The 9,837-nt window shown below is 33.9% G+C and overlaps 1 long non-coding RNA gene across 1 annotated transcript; it reads left to right on the plus strand.

Annotated features, from left to right (window-relative positions):
- Positions 1-7,522: 7,522 nt before the first annotated feature.
- On the plus strand, positions 7,523-7,931 carry LOC107877243. The gene is made up of 2 exons (XR_001676270.2): positions 7,523-7,570; positions 7,856-7,931. It is a non-coding gene; the product is annotated as an uncharacterized LOC107877243 (long non-coding RNA).
- The last annotated feature ends 1,906 nt before the right edge of the window (positions 7,932-9,837 follow it).

The following is a 9,837-nucleotide window of genomic DNA, read 5'->3' on the forward strand; positions in this document are numbered from 1 at the left end:
ATGATCCAAGGAAGTGTGGCATTTCTGTAGTGCTTTTCCTGTCCATCAGGTATCCTGCATAGTCAGCATCTGAGTATCCTACCAAATTAAAATTTCTACCTTTAGGGTACCATAAGCCAAGATCACTGGTTCCCTTCAAATATCTAAAAATTCTCTTCATAGATTTTAGATGTGATTCTTTGGGTTTTGCTTGAAACCTGGCACAAATCCCAACACTGAACACAATGTCAGGCCTGCTTGTTGTGAAATATAATAATGATCCTATCATACCTCTATACATTTTTTGCTCTACATCTGAACTTGTTTCATCCAAATCCAGCTTTGTGGTAGTGGCAATGGGAGTACTGATCTCCTTTGCTTCTTCCATGAAGAATTTTTTGAGAAGCTCTTTGACATACTTCTGTTGGTGGATCATTGTCCCTGATGCTGACTGTTGTATTTTCAACCCCAATAAATAATTCAGCTCTCCCATTATTCTCATCTCAAATTCACTACTCATGAGTTTGGCAAATTCATGAGTCATATTAATGTTGGTTGATCTAAAAATAATGTCATCCATATATATCTGCACAACTAACAAATTCTTTCCATTAGTTTTTAAGAACAAGGTATTATCAATTTACTTCTGGAATGACTATTCTCCAGTAGAAACTTTGACAACCTCTCATACCAAGCTCTAGGTACTTGTTTCAGCCCATACAAGGCTTTATTCAGTTTATACACATGATCAGAAAACTCCTTACTTTTGAATCCTGGAGGTTGCTTGACATACACCTCCTCTTTGAGAAAGCCATTCAGAAATGCACTCTTCACATTCATCTGATAGAGTATAAACTCCTTGTAGGCAGCAAAGGCAACAAGTAATCTTATAGCTTCTAGTCTTGCTACAAGAGCAAAAGTCTCATCAAAGTTGACTCCTTTCTCTTGGTTATATCCTTGGACCACCAACCTTGCCTTTTTTCTTGTGACTGTTCCATGCTCATCAACTTTATTCCTGTACACCCACCTAGTTCTAATTACTGATCTATCTTTTGAAAGAGGAACTAAGTGTCATACTTTGGTTTTTTCAAACTGATTCAGCTCTTTCTGCATAGCTATGATCCAATCAGCATCAAACAATGCTTCAGTTATCTTCTTTGGCTCTATTTCTGGTAGGAATACCATGAAAGCACACATACTTCTCAGTATAGATCTTGTAGTAATCCCAGATATGAGTTTAGTGAGAATATTTTCTATAAGATGCAATCCTTGATACTTGTACCCTTTTGGAATCAAGCCTAGTGAGCTACTGGGATTACTGATGACATTTTGATCTGGGGTAGTTGGTGACTCAGTTCCCCCTGTCATTGTGCCTTCAGCTTTAGTTCCCCCTGTTGAAGTGCCTCCAAGTTTGGTAGCTTCAGTCAATGAACCGGGTTGTGTAACCTATTCCTCAGCATCATTTTCTTCCTCCAGGTTAGTCTTAACACAGGATTCATCAAAGATCACATGCATGCTTTCTTTAACACAATTTGTTCTGTTGTTTAAAATCCTATATGCTTTACTATGAAGTGAATATCCTAAGAAGATTCCCTAATCACTTTTAGTATCAAATTTTTCCAAATTATCCTTTCCATTATTATGTATGAAACATTTACATCCAAAGATTCTAAGGTGAGAGATGTTAGGCTTTCTTCCTTTTAGTAATTCATAGGGAGTCTTCTCTAACAAAGGTCTGATCATGCATCTATTTATGATATATGTTACAGGACTTGTTGCCTTAGCCTAAAGGTTTTTAGCAACATTTGCTGCAAGCATCATTGTTCTAGCCATATCTTTCAAAGTTCTATTTTTCCTCTCCACCACTCCACTTTATTGTGGTGTTCTAGGAGCTGAGAAGTTGTGATCTATACCATTTACTGAGTATTATTTCAAGAATTTTACATTTTCAAATTCTGAACCATGGTCAGACCTTATGGAAACTAATGAAGTGCCTAGTTTTTTTTTAATTTTCTTAATGAATATTTCAAAGACATCAAAGGCATCTTCGTTAGAGGCTAGAAACAAAGTCCAAGTAAACATGGAATAGTCATCAACAATTACAAACACATACCTTTTTCCACCCCTGCTTTGAAGTCTCATGGGTCCACATAAGTCTATATGAACCAGGTCAAGGCACTTGGTAGTGCTAACATGGTTCTTTGACTTAAAAGAGGATCTTACCTGCTTTCCTCTTACACATGCACTACATAGCTTTTCTTCCTTAAACTTGGTCTTGGGTAATCCCAATACCATGTCTTTGGATGAAAGTATGTTTAGTTGTTTCAGACTTGCATGACCAAGTCTTCTGTGCCATATAAGGGGATCATTTTCTATAGCACTCAGACAAGTCAGCTCAGGTCCTGGTAGTGCCATGATGTCAGCTTTGTATACATTTTTATATCTCCTTGGAGAGAGCACAACCTCTTCAGTATCCATCTTTTTGACCTTGACTCCTACAATAATAAAAATAACTTTATTACCTTTATCACACAACTGTGAGATGCTCAATAGATTATGCTTTAATCCTTCTACAAGATAGACATCCTCCAATGCTTTTCAGTCAGATGAGCCAATTTTTCCAATTCCAGTTATGATTCCCTTTTTCCCATCACTAAAAAAAACTCCTTCTCATTTATTTTGGAGAGTGAAAGAAACTTTTTCTTATCACCAGTCATGTGTCTTGAGAAAACACTATCTAAATACCAGTGCCTTTTGTTTCCTTTCACCGTCTCCTGCAAAATTATTCAAAGGTTAGCCTTAGGAACCTAGACAAACTTGGGTCCTGTTTTATGAGTGAAAGGATGAATTAAATTTCTCTTAGTCCATCCAGGCAACATTTAGTGCAACCTGTTTCTCTGGCCAGAACTGGTTTTGTTTCTTTTGGTCTGAGAAGATCTGTTAGCCAGGTTTTGACTGTTTGATCTGCTTTTTGCTGCTACTGGACATTCAGTGGTTGGATTTCTAAGGTTTCCACACATGTAACATAAATCTTTTGGATCATCAAAACTTTTGTGGAATCCCAAACCTACCTTTTCATTAAAATTTTTCTCACTTAATTTGTGAACAATTCTAGAGGAGTTTGTCCATCTTTTTGTCCTTTCAAGATCCAATTTTAGTTTAGAGATTCCTGATTCAACTTATTTATTTTTTCAGTTAAATTATGGCATTCTTGTTTGTATTTAACAAGCTCAAGTTCAGCATTTTCTTGTTCTTTACTCATGGCCTTCTTCCCATTTTCAGTGAGGGTTAATTTGAGAACTTCAGACCTAAGATTGTTGTTTTAAAATCTCAAGTTCTGCAACTTGTTTCTTGAGAATGTAATTTTTTTTGTCAACTATATTTGAGGAAGCCTTTAAATCAATAAGATCAAATTTAAGACTTGCTAGACTGTTGAACAACTCATCCCTATCAGAGGTTAACTCTTGAAAATTATCAATCAATGCAGTCATCAAGGAAATAAGTTTTGGTTTTGAAAACAATTTTAATTTTTCTTTGAGTTCGAGTATACTTACCTCAGAGTCCTCATCTTCTTCATTTAGATCTGAATCCCCAAGGGCCATGAATGCAGTTTCATCAACTTCATATTCATCTGAATCAGATTCTCAGGCTGCTATCATTGTACGCTCTTCTTTCTTTTTTTGCCTTTAGTTCCTTTTCAGCCCTTTTCTTTTTTTCATTCTATTTCTCAGACTGGACAGTCTCTAATCTGATGATCAGTTTTGCCACATTTATAGCACCCATTTGGATTGTCATTGGAACGTTTCTTAGTACCTGTTCTCTTCTTCTTCTTGAAGAATTTGTTGAAGTTCTTAGTTATGAAGGCAACTTGCTCCTTGTCAAGTTCAAATTCCTCATCACTATTAAAAACTTTCAATGCTAAGATTTTCTCAAGAGCTGCTCGTTCTTTGACTCTATCAACTTCCATTTCATAAGTCCTTAAGTTCCCTACTAGTTCATCCAGAGTCATGTCTTCAAGATCCTTATTCACCTACCTGATTGTAGTCACCTTGAAATTCTATTTTGATTTAGGTAATACCTTCAGTACCTTTTCAACTTGTTCTTCCTCAGAGATGACTTTTCCTAAGGAAGTCAGTTCATTTGTTAAAGTGGTATGTCTTGTCATCATTTCATGCAAGGTTTCATTTTTCTTCATTTTGAATGTCTCATACTCAGTAAAAAGGAGAGAGATCATGAATTTTCTTACTTGAGAAGTGCCTTCATGAGCATTTACCAGTGCATCCCAAATTTTGCTTAGCAGTGGTGCAGGTGGATACCCTGTTGTATTCAGATGGTCCTAGTCCACAGACCAAGATGTTCTTGGCCTTTGCATTTTTCTTCAAAGCCAACAAGTCATCAGGAGTAAATTCACTCCTTACTTTCTTGACTGGTTCACCATCAATTGTTTTCATTGGAATAGTGGGACCATCAGTAATCCTATCCCATAATTCATAATCCTCATCTTGAATGAACATCTCCATCCTTGCTTTCCACCAAATAAAATGAGAGACATAAAAAGTAGAGGTCTAGTAGTTGACTGACCTTCACTTTGACCAGTAGGAGTTGCGAAATTCATCATATTGATCTTTTCTTAGGTACTAGCCTTTTTTAAGACAACCTCTCTCTGATACCACTTGTTATAGTACGAGCCCTACTAATTGCCTATTTGTTTAATAAGTAAGTAGACATGGTTCACAGAAGTAAATACTGAACACAGTGTTTTTACGTGGAAAACACCCGGCTCTAGAAAGGTGTAAAAAATCATGATCTGTACCTCTACAGGATTTAACTCCAACTTCACTATAATACTTGAGCCTTAACAATCAACAGAATTACAAGACTTCTTGTAAACTAGGAATTAAAACTTCTAACTCCTGTCACTACAAAAACACAAATCTTTCCAAGATAAGTGTTTTCAAATCTTCGAGTTCCCCAACTTGAAGACACAACTCCTAACTCAGTTTATAGATCACTGAAACTAGAACAATGACTCATTACAACTCAAAGAACCTGCCTACTATACACAGTCTACGACTTGCTAAGTAAGAAACCAGGTTCTTCTTCAAGTATGTGAACTGATATGCTGATTGCTGATTTTCTTTTCAGTGCTTGAGTACTCAGCCTTTTAATTCCGTTTGTTGTATTTAAGCCCTCTTCTGATAAATTCCTTTTTGATGTCTACTTCTCTCTCCAGCGGGACTCTTATCAAGTGACTCTTCTACTTGTTGTTGCCGCCTCTTTCTCTCTTAGATTTAATAGGACTCTTTCTTCTCTTATTGCTGGACTCCTTGATCAACCCGACTTCTGTACTATTTCATGTTTCTCTTCATCTTAACTAGGACTCTTTTACAGAACTTCTTATTCCACTCAACTTATGATGTGATAGATATTATCCATTTCTGTTTGTACGTAGAGATATCTTATCCATAACTTGTCTGCAGCTTAGCTTTGATCACTTGGATGGACCAGCTTTTACAACATGTTTCATTCACATGTCTATCATCAAAACTCTACATGTCAGAAAGTAGAGATTTCTGTGAACAAATAAAGAGGCAGCTCTATATTTTATAGTAGTTGCCTTTCTATTCTCGATTATATTTTTTATCCAATTACTCGAGTAATCACGTTTTTCTCATATATTCTGTGATAAAGGTTGAATTATAACATCCATATTTAACTAATATAATTTTTAACGTGAAGAACACAATTAGATATTTAGATGAGTCATGCCCTCAAGATAATTATGATTATTAGTGGAGCACTTAATTATTTATCTAGTTAACTAGCATAAGATCGATGCTCTAAATATACTTATTATATTTCCTCAATCTCTTACATTTGTCTCTTACTTTATTTTGATGTGGAAATGAAATATTTTAGTCTTATTTGAAGAGTAAAATGGAGATATTGAAAAGCACGAGAAACAAAACCATTTTGGATTGGCTTGTAGATCAGAAATATTAAAACATGTCTTTCACATCAATGTATTGTTTATTTATTTGTATAATACTCCTATATTATTGCCCCAGAGAAACGATTTGAAGCAGAACAATCATTTTTTTCATGTTTTATTTACATTTGGTAGCTCCAACATTATGTCAAAGCACATGTCCCATCGGGCCACTTCGTGCATATCTTGACTAATTTCATACCTGCTATCTTCTAATACTAGCAATATTATCAAATAAAGAACTCACATCATATTTTGTCTTCATTAAAATTTAAACATGCTTCATGATTTTCACCCACTTTATTGACTCATAAACTTCTTTAAATTTTTTTTATTACATGCACGTAATATATCTGAAAAGAAAAAAAGTAAGGACAATCGACTCATTTAAAAATTACCTATTGTGTAGTGAAACCTCTATAAACACTAGTCCCATCCAAACAAAAGATCAAAAAGTAGAGAAAACACCACAAAACTTTAATACTATCTCTCAAGTATAAAGTGAGCTACGTGTCTCCCATTATTACAGAAGAAATTTAATTTGACACATGGAACTCACCACTCAGTTATGTCTAAGTTTTAATAAATCTTGAAAGGACATAAAGTTAATAAAACTAATAAGGACAGGACAACCGCTATAAGGGTCAAGGGGATATAATTAATTAGCACCACTGTTATTGAGTTTCTCATACACTTGTACACTTGTTAGGTGAATTTCTACTAATTTTTCGTTTTCTTCTTTGCACATATCACTACTTAAAAAGTTGTAAAAAGCGAAAAAAAAGAGACCTTAAAATGGGTAGAAAATAAGAAACCTCAGGAGGTCGCTTTTTCCCTTAATTTATTTTTTTATTTTATTTTTAAATAAAGAGACCTTATGAAGTCGGTAAATGATAAAAAATTTCAGCAACATAATATTAGGTATTTTAAGAAGTCAAAAATAAAATGCGAAAAAATTTAGCGTCAAAAGATAATTATAAAATATAAAGCGAGTCAATAAAATTTTAAATATTGCGACCTCGTGAAGTCGCTACAATTTTATTAAATTAGTATTTATTATTAAAAATAATTGTATGTCACTATATTAAATGTAAAGTCAAAAAATATATTTATTATCTTTTAATATTTATTATTATAATTAAAAGAATAAAAACCTAAAATTAAAACCCAGCTCTCTCAAAATTCTCTTTCAAATCGCCCCTTTCTCAACATAGCTCCTCCACAAATTTCCTCTGCTGATTAACACTCTTACTACCACTCTTCGCCATTGCAGCAACACTGTTATGGTAATTGATATTGCGTTGTGCTTATTTCTGTAATGCGATCTGTAAGAGCCCATCTTCGTCGTCACTGTTAGTTGACATTTCTTTTTAATTTTGGAATATATTATATAGTTTCTGAAGATTATTAAACTATACTATACTACTATAGTAAAATTAAATGAAAAATTTGTAGATGTGTGTTGTTGAATTTTTGGAATGTGTCGGTTCAGAATTGTGACGATTAGTTTGTTTATTTGGTTGCTGGGTGTTTAATAGAAAGGGCTTTGATTTTTTTCATTCTCTCTCGCCCAAACTCTATCTCCCAGCTCTTCCTTTTCAAGTAAGGCTGCAACTTTAGTTTTTTTTTCTTATTTATGTATAGAATAGAATTTGAATATATTAATGTCTTGGGTCTCCTTTATTTTCCCCAAAATATGAATGAATATTTAGCGGTTTTGTTGCCTTGTTTAAAATTGTGTTTATGCTTTATGTGCTTTCCAACCAACATTCTTGTTGATTTCTTTCATATTCATTTGAGTTATAGATTCAGTCTTGTACCTCTATGTATTTTATGTTTATTGCATTTTTGGTTCTATGATTTAACATTTTAGTCTTGTATCTATAGGCTCACCATTCCTCTTCATCTTGGCTATGGATGGACTTAACAAATGTAGAATAAAGGGTTGAAAGGTTTGAGGTTGGTAGGTTTGTTTATCTGAACAATTGGCTCTCAAATAAATACCGTTAGTTTGTTACCTTCTTATTGGTTACTCTCTAACTGAATTATGTGTCATATTTTCCCTTTTTAAGTATTGAATTCCTCATTTTTACCCTTAATGAGATAATTTGTAGCCATAAAAATGTCTATGGATTGGTTTAGACCACAAATTTCAACCTCCTTTCTTTCTTCAACTCTGTGCCTAATCAAATACTGTCATATCAATTCGGGCGGAGGGAGTATTATTGTTTCTTTTAATGAATAACAAGTTTTGATTTTGTTGGGTATTTACAGTTAACAATTTTAGATGCTAATTATTGAATAAAAATGTGAATATAGCTTACAAATATTGAACTTGATATAAATAGTTAATTGCTGGCAGTAGCACTCTTTGAGGGCTTTCTGTTTTTCTCTTTCTGATATATACGTTAATGTTTTTGCATAAGTTCTTCTAACTTTTATATTAACCTTTTCTTATATTCAGAAAATATTCACAATATTCTCAATTGTAATATACCCTGGCCTGGAGTTCCAGAGGAATTGAGTCCTGAGACATATGATCTCATTGACCGGTAAGAGAATCGTTGGCTATTCTTATTAATCCCAACATAATTTTACTTAACAGTGAGTACTTTGGCCAGTAGCATGTGTGAATTTTCAAATTTAATTATTCCTAAATAAGTAATCAATAATTTGTACGTTAGAGAGGCAGTGGAAGTTCTAATTGGTGTTGACTACAAAGACTGGTGTTTTATATTGAAAGATTTCTGGTTGGCTATGGATGGACTTAACAAAATGTAGGATGAAGTAATCCAAATGATTTGGTTGAACGGCTTGAGGTTGGTAGGTGTGTTTATCTAAAATGTGCAATACCATTGTTTGCATCCCAATAAATGGCAAGATTAGTTGAATTTTCACCATTTGTCGATCCAGGTGGTGAAGTTACCACACCCAAGTTGGGTCAGAGAAAGTAGGTGCTCGAGGATTAGTTCAAGTGTTGACCTGGTTAGTACCTTTATTTTGAGGGTGGGGGTTTGGTGAGTAGAGGAGAAAGAGCTAGGAAATTCCAATTTTCTCTTTCTTATATTAATTTACGTTAGAAATAGCCTCTATACCTCTGAGACGGGTAAGATATGTGAACATTCTATCATTTTTAGACCTATTTTATGGGACTACTCTAGATATGTTGTTGTTGTTGTTATATTTTAAGGGGATGATATATTAGACTTATCAATATGAAGCAGAAATCAGAGTCACAGACTGATGTGGTTATGGAAGATAGCTTTATATTGAAAGCTGGTCACAAGTCCTAAAAAGACTTAATCTGTTATTTTAAGTTCAAAATTTTAAAGCTACACGCAAAAATATTGTGAGATTATTTAAAGAAAAAATGTAGTTGAGACCATGGAAAGGAAAGAACAAAAGCAGTGGAACAGTTAAAGAAGAAATAAAGCATAACTTCAAATAATGTCACTCCTCCCAAAGTCTTTTTCATCATAGAAAGTGATCTACTAGTGATCTGAGATGAAATAGATAAGAAGTTGTTAAATGATTATAAGTACAGTATACCATTGGTAAAAACACTGCATACATATTACACTTCTAATGTACATGAAGAGGAAGATAGTGTGTGCACATAAACATAAATATACGTTTACATTTATATAACCTTCTATGATGAATGAAGATGTAATTGGCTAAAAGGATACTAATGTAGAAATAGTTTCTAAGAGCAACACTGTTGAAATTAAAAAAATATGAAATCTAGATGTAGATTAATACAATAAAAACTATACCTCAACCCAAGCTAGTAACATAAAGAGACACGATGAAAACGATGGTGGCCACTGATGGTGGTCCGGATAATGTAGACAAGAAGATTGATGAGT

This window comes from Capsicum annuum, chromosome 4 (genome assembly GCF_002878395.1).
Source record: "Capsicum annuum cultivar UCD-10X-F1 chromosome 4, UCD10Xv1.1, whole genome shotgun sequence".
Taxonomy (NCBI): domain Eukaryota; kingdom Viridiplantae; phylum Streptophyta; class Magnoliopsida; order Solanales; family Solanaceae; genus Capsicum; species Capsicum annuum.